The sequence below is a fragment of the Marmota monax genome, unplaced genomic scaffold (assembly GCF_021218885.2).
Source record: "Marmota monax isolate L192 unplaced genomic scaffold, Marmota_monax_Labrador192_F-V1.1 WCK01_AAM20220418_F8-fsc00014, whole genome shotgun sequence".
Classification (NCBI taxonomy): domain Eukaryota; kingdom Metazoa; phylum Chordata; class Mammalia; order Rodentia; family Sciuridae; genus Marmota; species Marmota monax.
In genome coordinates, this window is record NW_026695222.1 from 2,245,808 (window position 1) to 2,262,944 (window position 17,137).

General features: G+C 35.7%; 1 pseudogene; it reads right to left on the reverse strand.

Annotated features, from left to right (window-relative positions):
• Positions 1-5,594: 5,594 nt before the first annotated feature.
• The window catches only part of LOC124085346 (corepressor interacting with RBPJ 1-like), a 31,805-nt pseudogene continuing 20,262 nt past the window's right edge, over positions 5,595-17,137 (reverse strand).

Genomic DNA, 17,137 nt, shown 5'->3' on the forward strand with positions numbered 1-17,137 from the left:
CTCTCTTTTATAGTTCCTTCAGCTTATTATTTTTATTATAAATATTAAGTCACATTACTTCTACAACTTAGTGGGTTTCACTGTGATGTTTCTATACCTGCATATACTGTGTTTTTACCATTATGGATGGTTATGGATGATTATGGATATCAAATTACTAGGTAATTTGTATTTTTCTTAGTGATTTAAAAATATATATAAGGGTAGAGATGGAGATAGTTATACCAACAGGCAAATTAATACCCACTAAGGTTCAACACCTAAATGCCCAGAACCTCTGAGTAGGTTGTTTTTGTTTTTTGGTATTATTCGGGTTTTGAACTCAGGGACTTATATATGCCAGCCAAGAACCCCACTATTGCGCCACACACCCAACTCTTCCCACAAGTCCTTAAAAACAGAAGAGGTAAAAGTAATACAGAGAGATAAGATCAAAGTATGGGAAGGGCTTGACCTACCATTATTGTCTCTGAAGAAGGAGAAAGAAATCTGAGGCAGCTTCTAGAAACAGAAAGGTCCTCAGCTGACAACTGACAAGAAAATGGTCTCCTCAGTACCATAATTACAAAAAACTGAATTCTGTCAGTGACCTTAATAAGCAAAGGAAAGTCATGCAGCCTACCAATACCTTCATTTATTTTATTTTATGTACATGTTTTTATTGTATGTACACACATGGACATATATGAGGCTCAATGTGATGTTTTGATGCAATAATTAAATCAAGTTCATTAACGTATCCATCACTTCACATACTTATTTTGTTATGGTAAAAATAATTAAATGGATTCTCTTAGCAATTCTCAAGTACATGGGACATTTTATATAGTTATCAGAATAATTTCTTCTAACTGGAACTTTGAATTCTTTCACCAATAACTTTCCATTTATCAATCTCCACCCATTCAAAGTCCCTGGTAACTACCATTTTATCCTGTACTTCTACAATTTTGAAAATTTAGATTCTACATGTAAGTGAGATCATGCAATGGTTTTTTTTCTTTTTTCTTTCAGTTCCTGGCTTATGTCACTTAGCATAATGTCTTCTAGGTCCATCCATATAGTTAAAAATTACAGGATTCTTTCTTTTTTTTAAGGATGAATAGTATTCTACTGTATATCACATTACTTGTATTCCATTCATTCTTTGGTAGACATTTAGATCCATCCCATTTCTTGGCTATTGTGAATTATGCTGCAGTGAACGTGAGGGTACAGACTTCAGACATCTCTTCAAAGTACTGATTTCATTTCCTTTGGAAATATACCCAGTAGTGGGATTGCTGGATCATAGGGAGGTTTATAATGACTGTAATAATTTGCATTCCAACTGACAGTGTACAAAGATTCCCTTCTCTTATATCCTAGATGGCACTCATTGTTCTTGTCTTTTTAACAAGAAAACAGTATAATAGTATTCTTTGAGTTTAGCTTAGGAAGGCCTGTGTCAAACTTCTGACTACAGAACTATAAGACAATTAATTTGGGTTATTGAAGCATCCAAGTTTGTGTTAATTTGTTATAGCAATAATAGAAAACTAATGCACATGCATACATGGGGTACTATTCCTTTGTTGTGTATATATTTTGCAAATATTTTCTCCCAAACTGGAGGGATTTTTTAATAGCTCTCTTTCAGGTCACAGAACTTTTAAAATACAATAGGAGTTGGATTCATTCCCTTTTTCTCTATTGTTTGTGCTCTATAAAAATGAATCCTTCCAATACAACAAAGTCATTGACATTTTCTGTCCTTGTATGGTTTAGATGTGTGGTGTCCACCAAAAGCTCATGTGTGAGACAATGCAAGAACATTCAGAGGCAAACGATTAAATTATGAGAGTTGTAACCTCATCAGTGGCAACTGGATGGTAACTGCACTGCACATGGTTAGGGTGTTGCTGGAGGAGTTAGGTCACTTAGGAGTGTGCCTTTAGGCTTTACATTTTGTCTCTGGTGAGCAGGAGCTCTCTCTGCTTCCTGGTTACCATGTCTTGAGCTGCTTTCCTGCACCACACTCTAACGCCATGATCTGCCTCACTACAGTCCCAGAACTATGGAGTTGGCTGTCTGGACTGAGACCTGTGATAGTGTGAACCAAAATAAACTTTTCCTTCTGTAATTGTTCTTGTCAGGTTGTTTGGTTCCAGTGACAAAAACAAACAAACAAAAAACCTGATTTAAACAGTCCTCAGTATTAGTTCAACTGTGATTCTTTCTCGTCGGCTTTACAGTAGGAATACAATTTATTTCCAATGGACAATAATTTCCCTAGTGCACTTTATTGACTAGTCCATCTTTTCACTGATCTTCACATCCTTCATAAATCAAACCGGTCTGTCTTTGCGGTCATGTTTCTTGGTTTTCTATTTAATTTATTTGTCTCCTTGTCTACTCCTAAATCAATTTTACAATCTCTTAATAACCATACTTTCATGATAATAATTGTTATGGTATAGGCTGAGGCTCTCTAGTCTGATCTTCTTCAATCTTGACTATTCTTGGTCCTTTCCTCTTCCTTATAAATTTTAAAATTAGTTTTCAAGTTCCTTAAAACCCCTGTTGGTACTTTGATTGGATTACATTACATTTATAGGTTAATTTTGAGAGAACTGACATTTTTACAATATTGAATCTTCCCATCCATGAACTTGGTTTATCTCTCAATTACTGGTGTCCCTTTTTATGACATTGAATATTGTATTATAATTTTATCTATCTTGCAAAAGGTTTATGAATATTTTATAAGATACCTTTAAAAAGTATGCTCTCAAGTGTTAATTCCTGATACCTAGAGATGCAATATTTATAAAGACTTTATGTCTAGCAATATTTCTGAACTCTTCTATTAACTCTATTTATTTGTTTTGTTTCTTATGTTAACAATTGTAACAATCTTAGATTCTATAAATAATAAGCATTTTGTTTATTTACAATATTTTTATTTTCAATACCCTTTTTTGGGTCTTAATGACCTCTTTTTAGGACCTCTTTTACACTACTAAAAGGAGCATACATAGTAAGTGTCTTCATTTTGCTGTAGATTTCAAAGGCTGTGTTCCTATCACTTACCTTTAAGCATGCAATTTGCTTCCTTGGTTTACCAGCTTTCTTTCTATTCTTGGTTTGTAAGTATTTACTTTTTAATGAACAGATGCTGGTTTAAATATTTTTTCTGCTTTTGAAAAAAAGTATTTTTTCTCTTAGTTTATAGCAAACTACAATAATAGATTTTTTAAAATATTTTGGGAAAAGATCTTTGAATTCTTAGAATAAACTCAACTTACCAATGTTATGGATATATGTGTGTGTATATTATATATAGACATATGTATATATGTATATATTGTTTTGTGTGTGCGTGTGTGTGTGTGTGTGTGTAAGTGTAAAACCTGGATTTACTTTGTTTAAATTTATTTGGATTTTTTTGTACCTATGACCATAAATGAATTGTTCTGAAGTTTTGTTTTCCTTTACTATTATCATCTTTAAATTTTCATGTCAAGTTATATTTAAAAATTGTTACAGTTTGGATCTGGAATGTCCCCCAAAGTTCCATGTGTTGATGGCTTGGTCCCCAATGCAGTATATTCAGAGGTGGTTCTTCTGGGAAGTGACCAGATCACAAGGACTTCACTATCAGGGTTTAGAGACCTGCTCTCTCCTGCCTCGCCAGGCTTATCTTGTACCACTTCTCTGTTAAGTCTCTGCTATGGTGCAGTTTTTTAAAAATAATACTCCCTCTCTTCATGTCTCTGCATGTTTTGTATGCTCTTCCTTCTAGAGGGAGTATGCTTTTTATCATAATAGTCTTATCAATTTTTTTTATTCAAAATAGTCCTATTTATTCCTGCCTTAACATTCATATGACCCCCTGTAATACTCCCGTTATTGTGCTTAGGTCATGAAATTATAGGTGTTTATCTGGCCCTCCTCTATAAGACTCAAGACTTCTCAAAGGCAGGAGATATAAATGATCACTTCAACTTGCTCATGGTAATTCTCTTTTGTTTTCCTTTCCTTTTTTTTGGTTTGTTTTTTGATACCAGGGATTGAACTGAGGGACCCTTAACCACGGAGCCAGATCCTCAACCCTTTCTTAATTTTTTATTTAGAGACATGATCTTGCTAATTTACTTAGGGCCTTGCTAAGTTGCTTAGGATGGCTTTGAACTTGCAATCCTCCTTCCCAGCCTCCCGAGCCTCTGGGATTATAGGCATGCTACACCAGGCCCCTGCCTTTCCTTTCCTTTTTATTTATTTTTTATTTGGAGGGTGTGTATGCGTGTGTGTGTGTGCGCACGTGCATGCTGAAATTAAACGCAGTGCTTCATGCCTGCTAAGCATATGCTTTATGACTGGGCTACTTCCCCAGCCCAATGCCATGACTTTCAGTTGATATTTTGAAGACATTTTCTTACTTTATTTAGGAAACATCAACTGAGTATATTTCTATTCTATATTCAAAAAGAACAAATGCAAAAAAGGAAAAGAATGCATGAGAGAAAGAGGAAAAATGAAGCAGGAAAGATGAAATACTGAAAATTACTAAACATGGATGAAGGGTATATGAAAATGTATCCTATTATTTTTTCCATTTTTGGAGAAATAAAAACAAATTTTTTATTTAGAGATTTTTAGAATTGTCCTGTAGATAGAGTTACCATACAATATTAATTTCTGAAGGGTATCTTGAGAATATTTCTTTTCTTGAATACTTACCACATTTCATAAATAGTCATTTCTTTCATAAAAATGAAATGAAATTCACTAACTACTTAAAGACAATTTATTATTGGATCTATAGGGAAGTTTTAAATTTCCATTTTTCCATCTAGAGTTTTCATAATTTTAGTTTATGAAGTAAACTGACAATAGGCAAATTAATGGGGAAAATACAAATGTATTAATGTGCAGAAATGTAGGAGCCATACACAAAGTATCAGATTCAAAGAAAAGATCAGATAGTCGAAGTTTAAAATACCCTCTTATGGGGAAGAGGGCAGTAAGAGTGTAAGCAAGTTTTGAGGGGTAGTAAACTATTTCAAGGGCAGATAAATAGACTGGGACAGAGCTACTTTGGGTTCTCAATGTGATGTTTGACTTACTTTCAGACTTTGTGAGATGAGTTTAATCTTCTTTGGTTAATGAAATTTCAGTAAGAAGACTGAAGGCAGTTGTATTTCTCTTTTGGTGGATCTGGTCAGGTAGATAAGGAAACGTTACAGAAAGTCTCTACCTGTGCTAGGGAAAGACAGGCAGTCAGGGGGACCTCCGATCTGAAGCAGCTTCTAAGACCTTTCAACATGCTAAAGCATCAGTCAGATCACAAATTTACAATCAATAATTCTGAACTGCACAAATAAAATGAATCATTTATTGTCTTTCGCAGACCTTGTCTTCTTCCTGGTGACTCATTCTGTCAATTACTGACTCTCATACTTCCGGTTTAAACTCTCAATTTTGAATGATTCAGTCTCTTATTTTTCAACCCCGCCCCCTTTCCTAATCCTCAAGATAAGAGCAGGGGTTTTATGACATTTGAGCAGAAACATTAAAGACATTTTCTGTCCTCGGGTCATCGATGATCTTTGTCAAAGGTGATTGGTCCCTTCTGGTTCCTGGCCTGGTACCTGCTGCAGTTTACTGGTACCTTCTTGCCTTCGGAGTTGCTTCGCAGGCAGCACTGATGATATCTTCAGGTCTAGCTTTCTGCCTCTGCTGTTAGTCTGTGTACTATGGCTTCTTTGATGCATGTTCAACCCATTGCCACCTCTCCCAGAACCCAGGTGAATTTCTAAGATCTCTAAATGCCATATGAAGTCCATGAGAAGAAAATCTTAAGCTCTTTTTCCAATGCATGCTTGATAAAACACGATGGAAAGCAAAGGATTTCTTTGAGAGAGGTGCCCACTCCACAAGGCTGCACCCACTGATCTAGCGTCTATTGTGATCAGGGGTTCTTCTACAACTCTTTGATGTATTCAGTGGGTCCCTTTCTCTACATCCTTCCTTGAACACCTGTGATCTAATCAATAAAAGGGAAGATAGGCAGTGCTTTTAACCTCTTTATCTTCTTTATTGCTCTTCCTAAAAACCCTCACATTGCCCTAGAAACCTTCTGTTGGTGCCCAGGTGGCTGAGCTTACCTCCTATCACAGTTTGGGCTCTTCTAACAGAGGGGCATATGCCAAATTATCATGCTTTGTCTCCCTCCCAGATTTTGTTGTTGTTATGTAAATTGAAACTTTAGAATTTACAAATTGCACCCCCTGCTTATTTTTGTCACCACCAAGGAAGCCTTTTACACATAAAGAATTTTCATTCTTTTACAAAGTTGTTGAAATCTTGAGTCCTCAGAAATGTTGCTGACAAATATGTTGCTTCTTCTAAAAATATGGTAGGGTTACGCTTACCATAAAATCCAGAATTTAGGAATGGTCTACATTTGGTTGACTAAAGGTAAGCAGAAAAAACTGTGACATCTCTTACAGAAGTTTAAATGTGGGATGCACAATATGCCAGGTTCCCTTTTTCTGCTTTGGCAGTTATGGAAGGATGCTTTAAGAGAATCCCATCATTTTTGGGTTCCTTAGTGACTGCAGAGGAAAAATGCACCTTGCTCAATCACCAATCACATATGGCTTGTATCATGAACATTTGTTGTACTGTTTTTGAGATCTTGGTGATAGTTGTTACAGCTGCATAATTTAAACCATCCTAACTGATACACACGTCAATATTTATTAAGTTGGAAAGTAGTCATTCCATGTATTTGTAAAACAAAACACAGTATGATCTAAATTATGAAAAATTGAATATGTTTATTCAACTACTAATTGGGATTAGAAAGTAAAAGAATGAGTTATTATTTTGAGAAGTTCGGAGAAGCCGGAAATGTTGGAAGCAGGAATTACAAGCACAGTGACCTTCAGTCTATAGGATAGCCTTTCAGTGTTTAGGGAAATTTATCTATTAGAATTTCTGTCTTTTCAAAGGAGAAATCAAAAATGAATTTCTAGGCTCCCTTGCAGGTAGCAAATAGTCATTTCACTTATATATAACTTTGGAAGATGTTGATTTGGAAGTGGGATATAGGAGAAAATTGTTTTGAGTAAGAATCTATTTTGCTCCTAGTCAGCCTCTGGATATCGGGGATTGTAATGATTTCAGTGGACCTACTGTCCTAAATTTAGTCGTCATATCTATCCTTCCTTCCTCATTTCTTTCCTTAAAATCCTCACTAGGGGCTCTGGGCCTTGTTTTCCCCTTCCCCTATGCCTTCTGATTGATCTTGCTGCTTCCCGCTATGGTCCTTAGTAGCATGTAGTGCTTCCTATTCTAGCAATCTGTGAACATGAACTCTATAGTGACCATTTCTGTGTTTGCCTGTCTTACCATATCTGACCACAACAAATCCCAGGTGCATTTTTAGATGAATGGAATCTCATGGTTTTGATTTGCTTTTCCCTAAGGATCAGTAATTTTGAATATGTGTTTATTGACCAATATATTTGGAACAAAGTATGTTTAAGACTTTGGCTCAGTTTTGAATTTGTATTGTTGATCATGATATTGTTGTTGAGTTGTAGAAATTCTTTCTATATTCTAAATATTACTCACTTTGGATATATGACTTGCAAATAATTTCCCATTATGCATATTGCCTTTACTAACCAGAGGTGTTTTTTGTTTTTTTCTTGGATGTACAAAGCTTTCTAACATTGATGGAATTCAATTTTTTGTTGTTGTCTATGCTTTTGGTATCATGTTCAATAAATCATTGTCAAATCCAATGTTATAGAGATTTTTCACCTGTTTCTTCTGTGAGTTTTGTGGTTCTAATTCTTGCACTTAGATATTTGAAACATTTCAGTTAATGTTCGATTAGGGAAAGGTTCAACTTTATTCTTTTGCATTTGTATGCACATTTTTTTCTAGAACCATTAATTGAAAAGACTATTCTTTCCCATTGAATCACCTTGGTACGGTCATCAAAAATTATTTGGCCATAAATGTGATGGGATTATTTTGGGGTCCTCTGTTTTATTGTGTTAGGATATATATGTCTATATATTGCTTTTTTTTTTCTTTTAGGTGTATGTTTATCATGCTGGGGATTGGATATAAGGGCCTCATGCATGAGAGGCATACACTCTACCACTGAACCATACTGCCATCCCTATGTGTCTGTCTTTATCTTGTTCTAAAATTATTGATGGACAGGAATGAAATAAATTGACTATAATTGTGGATTTGTCTGCTACAGTGTTCCGTTTTAACATCCTATTACAAACAATAGAAATGTCGTTCATTGTGGTTGATCTTAGAATTCTGCCCAAGACAGACTGCAACACCAGATAAATGTTCTGAAAATACATACATCAAGGTGGAAATATTTATTCCAAAGGAATGTAGATGGAAATGAAAGAATGAGAGAAAAAAAGCCAAAAAGTTACAGGAAAATGGGAAATAGCTGGAAGCCAGAGTTCAAAACTAATTAAGTATGGAAAGTTAAAAACTTACTTTATCACAGTAGTATAAAATGTAACCTTTTGAATATATGAAAATATTAGGACTGGAAGTTGTATACAAGAAATTAAAACTCTAACTTTGACTTCAGGATGGAATTTTGGTCAATTTCTACCTTTTATTTTATGTAATAGAAAATTGACAATAAAGCAGAAAAATAAGCAACACAATGAAAATATTGTTGCACCCAGCACCAATCCTGAAGTCTTATCTCCTATTATACAAAGTAGCAGTTAATAGACAGAACTGTTTTGAATATTTATTTTTTATTTCAAATGTTTCCCCTACCCAGAGCATTAAATTTGTTAAGGAAAGTGCTATGGTTTGGATCTGAAATGTCTCCCCAAATCTCATGTGTTCCAAGAATGATCCCCAATACATCCAGGTTCAAAGGTGGGAGTTTTAAGCAATGACTCCATCATAAGGGCTCTGACCTCTCAATGAACTAATGTATTTAATGGATTAATGCATTGATAGCTGAATGAACTACTGGGAGGTGGGACATAGTTGGGGAAAGTAGGTCACAGGGGGTGTGCCCTGGAAGCGTTTATGTTTTCTTGCTCCCTTCCCCTGTTTCCTGGCTGCCATGATTGGGGTTTCCTCTGCTATACTTCCTCCATGATACTTGTGCAATGGAATTGGCTGACCATGGACTGAGACCCCCGAAACCATGAACCAAAATAAATATCTCCTCCTTTAGGATGTTCTTGTCAGGCATTTTGGTCACAGCAACATAAAGCTGGCTAGCACAGCAGGTAAATGATGACATACAAAAAAGCAAACGTCATCCCTAGTGATAAATCTATTCCTAAAAGTAATGGCCCAGCCTGCCTTTTATTTTCCAAAGGACAGCACACCTGGGATATGATCCAATTCATCCCATTCCTAATACTTTAGTAAGAATGGATGCTAAAGAACCTTAAGAGTGGGTTTAAGAATTATTTGGAGATACAGTTTTTCCTTGGGGCTATTGTTAGGAACATGGAAACCCAGAGTCTGAGCAAGATTGTCTGCCTTTTTCTCTTCCATACATGTTATATTAAGCTGTCATTCACAGACACAGCAGGAACATAAAACTGCCTTGGAATAACTTGGATGACAGAAGCTCTCTGGCTATATGTAGCTCTCAAAAAAAAAAAAAATCACATCACAACAGATCTTTCTTTTGATGTGTCCAGTATTTCTTGATCCATCTCACAATGACAAATTAAAACGTTTGTACAGTGAACTCTGACATTGGTGTGCATTCAACTGCTCCTGATTCTAAGCAGTTTTAAATTTTTTTTTCTGGCCTGCATCTTTAATCTCAAAATTTCTTGAATTTCTTCAAAAGCAGCCCAGCAACAAAGGGTAATGGAGAATATACTTTCCAGCTCAGACACTGTACCTCACTGTCAAAAGAGGCTTAGATGTGAAGATAAAACTCTGAAGAATGCATATGTGGAAAAATCAAATTCTAGAATTTGAATTCTGAAATTCCTATTTTGCAAAACTTATTTGTTATCAAATGTTATGCAATATGTTAGCATTCAATATAAACTGCAACTTAATAACAAACAAGCAGCTATAATTTTTGTTCTGTGACTGTGAATATATTTTCCCTAATTTTATTATACTTGGAATCCCAGTTTGAATCTTTATAAAAACTGGAAACAATATGATTTTTAAACACCATATGTAGCAATTTTGTTTTGTAATTTATAACTGAGTAAGAATTATCTATGAAGTGTATAGAACCCACTTAACTTTCTGCTATCTTATATTTTTAATGCAGATTGACTCCTATGTCCATTTTCTGTTTAGAAAAATCTAGAGTTTTTTCTGTTATTTTAAAATTCTCACTAGAGTTTTTCATTTCAAAGTTATTTTTCCTTATATTTAACAAGTATTTTTCTAGTTCTTATTTTGTTCCTATAATTTTTGTTATATTTTAGGATGTAAAACTAAACAGTACCAATAAGACCTTTGCCGTCACAAATATATAATATTCTTGCTGAAATATTCAGCAATCATAGGGTATATTTATTTATTTTTTATTTTAAAATATTTTTTATTTTAGTTGTAGTTGGACACAATACCTTTATTTTATTTTTATGTGGTGCGGAGGATGGAACCCAGGGCCTCGAACGTGCTAGACCAGCACCCTACCACTGAGCCCCAGCCCCAGCCCCCACAGGGTATATTTAAATTAAACTCGAGATTTTGTACTAGCATTTGGTGTGTACCCATCAACTCATTTCTTTTGTTGGGTCATTACCATTCCCTAATACTTAACACCTTAAAATTATTAAATATGTAAGAAACTAAAAACCAACACGAAAGAGAACCCCCTTAATATAATTGTAGTTTCATGTGATAAATGTAGACACTATAATTTACAAAATGGAGAATACTAAAAAAAAAGAAAGAACACACTTTTATCTATTGTATCTATTTATCATCTGCTATCTATAGCTTTATTGTTGGGGGGTGCAGTAAAGATTATACAGGGAGGATTTTACAGAAGTGGTAACCTTCAGTCTGTGTTCAGAAAATGAAAATGGAACTCATTTTATACACTATGGATTAGAAAAAAAATTAATAGATTTCTGTAACAGAAAAATGGTTCTGTTAGGAATAGACTGAATATACAAGGGATAATTGCGAGCATATCTCAGGGATAAGACAATCTTCGTGGCAGATGTTGGTGCTCTTCTCTTCCCTACTGGCCCTTCCCCTTCCTCAGGTCAACTTCTCACTGTCCAAAAACCTTCTCTCTGTGCCTGAAGACGTCTTTGGTTTCCACAACTCACTCTGTGCATAAGTCTGGAAAAACTGAAAAACATATTTCCTTCAGGATCCACTTGGAACAAATAAAAGTTGAGAATTGGTTAAGCGAAGTACCCCAGCTCCTTTAACACTAAGTAGGCTAAATTTAAGATGTACATTATGAACTTTTTTTCCAGAGTTCCCAAGAAAGATAGAAAATAATTACACATGGTGCTAACCTATTTGATAACAGTTCATCCCCATGATGCCTTCTCTTCTCTGTGGCTTTTCCACTCCTTAAGGGGCCTAGGATCACAAATACGCTACCACTTGCCTCAGGGTTTGCCTATGGGAAAACCCAGCCTAAGACACAGCTGAATCCTTATAAGACAGTTTCTGCCTTAAAGAAACTTGCAGCCAAGTGGAACCTCCCAATCACTTCGTCCATCTCTAGTAGTACCAGGCTAAATTCCCCATTTAAAATCAACAACAAACTTCTCTCCCATTACAACATCAAAATGCTCCCCCACCCCATGTACATATATCTGAGCAATAATTTAAAGGTGATTTAATTATCTACTTCTACTGAGATTTGAATCCAAAATTCTTGACTTTGGGGCTAATGTTCTCACCACATAGCAAAACTACATCAAGGAGGATGGTTAGCAGAGAATAAGCTGGTACAATTGACATTTCTGATAAGGCCATGAGTTCCCCCATAATTGCAATAACAAACTACCCTAAAGCTTAGCAGCTTAAAACAATTATTTATTATTCACTAGTAGGTTGAACTGAGTGAGGTTCTGGAGATTTTGCTAAGCCTTGCTTATATATCTGTGGTCACCTGATGAGGACAGTAGGAATGGCTGACCCATGTGACTTCTCATCTTCCAGCAAGCTGGCTTAAGTTTATTCACATGGCAAAGGTGCTGGTCCAAGAGATAAGGCAGAACTGTGTAAGGACTCCTAAGTTCCGAACTAGAAGAAAATCACCAGTGCTGCTCTCTATTGGTCAAAGAGGACATAAGATCAACCTGAATCCAACAGGTGGGGAAAGAGCTTTTCCTCTTGGTGGGCGTTGTTGAAAACTCACATTGCAAAAAGGTTGTAAATGCATAAAGGGAAATAATTTCAACTTTTTAATAAAACTACCTACGATCCATTAGCAGTATATTAACCTAAATGTATTCTGTGCTTATAAGATTCCCAGGATATTTTTTAAAGAGGACAAATGGCATGGTATCTTCACTTTATTCCATCACCCTACAAACCATTTCACTGTTATTCTTCTCCTTGATTATTTCCTGTGCCTATTATCTAATTTTAGATATTCTGTTCTCTGGTACAATATTGATCTATTTTTTTCTATTTTATTTAATGTTCTCAAGATGTAGATTGGTATTCAAAGGTAATTGGACTGTGGAACATTTATTAGAAATATTATAACATAGAAAATTATATTCTCCAGTTTTTATAATGGCTGTGGATAGGGAAACCTGTACATTGCGAAAGGTACTGGGGAAAAAACAGAAGGCTGTTAGGTATGCCCACTGTCAAGAAATAGCGTCCTTGCCACCCTGTGGAAGTTTCAGAAATTGCACTCTCCAAAATCCTGGAGCAATGAACGGCTCCTGAGCAGCTCCTGTACATCTCTGCTGCGTCCAAGAGAATGCAAAACGTACCATGCCAGGTAGAAGGACATCCTCATGTGGTGGAACTAAACATGCCTACCTCATTTTGTCAGGTTGGCCACACTTCTTAAGAGCCTCATCTCAATATTAATGGGACAGTGTCTGAGCTGCATTTCACTACCTGGATTTTAAGAGCTAAAAATCCTTTGAATATATCTGACACAAGTCTGAAAACTTTTTTTTTAAAGATGTAATGGCTTTTAATCAAATATTCCCACAAATCATAAATTGCATTCCAAACCAGATTCAAGACAGTATTACAATTCCAAGTCGGGAAGACTCAAAGCAAAGTTACTACTACTTTAAATGAATAAATACCTGGAAAGTCATTCCAAGAAATATAACTGCTTTAAAAATTTAGATAAAGTCTACCTATTTTCTTTTTCTTTTTTAAATTATTATTATTTTATTATTATTATTAGTTGTTCAAAACATTACATAGTTCTTGACATATCATATTTCATGCATTTGATTCAAGTGGGTTATGAACTCCCATTTTTACCCCGTATACAGATTGCAGAATCACATCGGTTACACATCCACGTTTTTACGTACTGCCATACTAGTGTCTGTTGTATTCTGCTGCCTTTCCTATCCTCTACTATCCCCCCTCCCCTCCCCTCCCCTCCCATCTTCTCTCTCTACCCCATCTACTGTAATTCATTTCTCTCCCTTGTTTTTTTCCCTTTCCCCTCACTTCCTCTTATATGTAATTTTGTATAACAATGAGGGTCTCCTTCCATTTCCATGCAATTTCCCTTCTCTCTCCCTTTCCCTCCCACCTCTCATCCCTGTTTAATGTTAATCTTCTTCTCATGCTCTTTCTCCCTGCTCTGTTCTTAGTTGCTCTCCTTATATCAAAGAAGACATTTGGCATTTGTTTTTTAGGGATTGGCTAGCTTCACTTAGCATAATCTGCTCTAATGCCATCCATTTCCCTGCAAATGCCATGACTTTGTCATTTTTTAGTGCTGAGTAATACTCCATTTTGTATAAATGCCACATTTTTTTTATCCATTCATCTATTGAAGGGCATCTAGATTGGTTCCACAGTCTAGCTATTGTGAATTGTGCTGCTATGAACATCGATGTAGCAGTATCCCTACAGTACGCTCTTTTAAGGTCTTTAGGGAATAGTCCGAGAAGGGGAATAGCTGCGTCAAATGGTGGTTCCATTCCCAGCTTTCCAAGGAATCTCCATACTGCTTTCCAAATTGGCTGCACCAATTTGCAGTCCCACCAGCAATGTACAAGTGTACCCTTTTCCCCACATCCTCGCCAGCACTTGTTGTTGTTTGACTTCATAATGGCTGCCAATCTTACTGGAGTGAGATGGTATCTTAGGGTGGTTTTGATTTTCATTTCTCTGACTGCTAGAGATGGTGAGCATTTTTTCATGTACTTGTTGATTGATTGTATGTCCTCCACTGAGAAGTGACTGTTCAGGTCCTTGGCCCATTTGTTGATTGGATTATTTGTTTTCTTATTGTTTAACTTTTTGAGTTCTTTGTATACTCTGGATATTAGGGCTCTGTCTGAAGTGTGAGGAGTAAAAATTTGTTCCCAGGATGTAGGCTCCCTATTAACCTCTCTTATTGTTTCTCTTGCTGAGAAAAAACTTTTTAGTTTGAGTAAGTCCCATTTGTTGATTCTTGTTTTTAACAAAAGAAACAATTGAAAAAATTAACAAAACTAAAAGTTGATTCTTTGAAAAAATAAATAAGATCGACAGACCCTTAGCCATGCTAACGAAGAGGAGAGAGAACTCAAATTACTAGCATACTGATGAAAAAGGCAATATCACAACAGACACTACAGAAATACAGAAGATAATCAAAAATTATTTTGAATCCTTATACTCCAATAAAATAGAAGATAGTGAAGGCATCAATAAATTTCTTAAGTCATATGATCTGCCCAGATTGAGTCAGGAGGATATATACAACCTAAAGAGACCAATATCAATTGAGGAAATAGAAGAAGCCATCAAAAGACTACCAACTAAGAAAAGCCCAGGAACGGATGGGTATACAGCAGAGTTTTATAAAACCTTTAAAGAAGAACTAATACCAATACTTTTCAAGCTATTTCAGGAAATATAAAAAGAGGGAGAACTTCCAAATTCATTCTACAAGGCCAACATCACCCTGATACCTAAACCAGACAAAGACACTTCAAAGAAAGAAAACTACAGACCAATATCTCTAATGAACCTAGATGCAAAAATCCTCAATAAAATTCTGGCAAATCGGATACAGAAACATATCAAAAGATCATGCATCATGATCAAGTAGGATTCATCCCTGGGATGCAAGGCTGGTTCAGTATACGGAAATCAATAAATGTTATTCACCACATCAATAGACTTAAAGATAAGAACCATATGATCATCTCGATAGATGCAGAAAAACCATTCGACAAAGTACAGCATCCCTTTATGTTCAAAACTCTAGAAAAACTAGGGATAACAGGAACATACCTTAATATTGTAAAAGCAATCTATGCTAAGCCTCAGGCTAGCATCATTCTGAACGGAGAAAAATTGAAGGCATTCCCTCTAAAATCTGGAACAAGACAGGGATGCCCTCTCTCACCACTTCTGTTCAACATAGTTCTCGAAACACTGGCCAGAGCAATTAGACAGACGAAAGAAATTAAAGGTATAAAGATAGGAAAAGAAGAACTTAAATTATCACTATTTGCAGATGACATGATTCTATACCTAGCAGACCCAAAAGGGTCTACAAAGAAACTACTAGAGCTAATAAATGAATTCAGCAAAGTGGCAGGATATAAAATCAACACGCATAAATCTGAAAACTTTTTATTTGGTAACTTTTTAAAAGTTCAATGCACATATAGAAAAGTACACAGGTCAAAATTTCATAGCTCAACAAGTATACAAAGTGAACACACTCACATAACCAGCATCCAGAACAAAAAAGAGAGAATTACCAGTACCCAAGAAGCCCACCTTATGCACCCTTCTAGTCTGTGCCACCTTCCCCTTTATCCTGACTTCTAATAGCAGAGATAAGTTTAGACTCTTTAGGAATTTGTTCTAAATCAAATCACTTCCGTCTCTTGCATCTGATTTGTCACACTGAATAGCATATCTATGAAATTTATTCTTCTTGTTATGTATGTCTATAGAGCGCTCATTTTCATCACTGTATAATATTCCAATATATACATAGATCACAATTTATTTAGTTTTACAGTTCTGGTTGCTTAGATTGTTTATAACTTTTGATTTTCACAAATTGTCTGCGCAGAACATCCTAGTGCATCCTTTTGATGCACATATGCCCATATTTCTGACATATCTACTAGGAAGTGAAGTTCCTGTGTCACACATATGCATATGATTGGCTTACATCCATTTTTATTTCTACCAGTTTGACTCAAATGTACGTAGCGGTCTCCACTAATGTGAATATCCAGCATACAGTGGTTTATAAAATTTCGTGACCAATTAAGAACCAAGTGACTTGGCTTGAGCTCTGAAGCTGATGAATTAAAAGTTATAATTAGAGCACAGCCTTTATACTGACTCATGTGAATATATAACATGTTCTCTTTAAATATTTCCTTATAGTTTGTGAAGTCCCTTTTAAATGTAAAACTATATAGTTAATATGATATCTCAGTAAAATTCAAGGAACAATTAACCTACTTTATAGGATTTGAAAAGAGGTTAGCATTGAGCCTAGTACAGGACCAGTGTTCAATAAAAGCTAATCACATTTTATCAATAGCAACAGCAGAATCCCTTCAGGGGAGGGAGGGCATGTTTATCTCTTTTTCCTGGAAGAGGAATGTAGTACATGAAGAGGTGAAATAATTTTTCCAGGGAAGCAAACCAAGTCAGAGTCAGACTAGACTTGGACTCAGAACTTCTTACCCTATACTTCAGTTGCTAAAAGTGATAATTTGTTTAATATTACTCACTGTGCTGTGTTAGTCAGATTTTGTTGCTATAACAAAATACCTGAGAAAAATCCCATAAAGGAAGAAAGAGTCATTTTGACTCATAGTTTTAGTCCATAGTAGGCTGGCTCCTTTGTTTCTGGGCCTGAGGAAAAGTGTAACATCATGGTGGGAGAGTGTCTTGAAGGAGGCTGGTCACCCCATGGCAACCAGGAAGCAAAGAGAGCAAAGAAGCT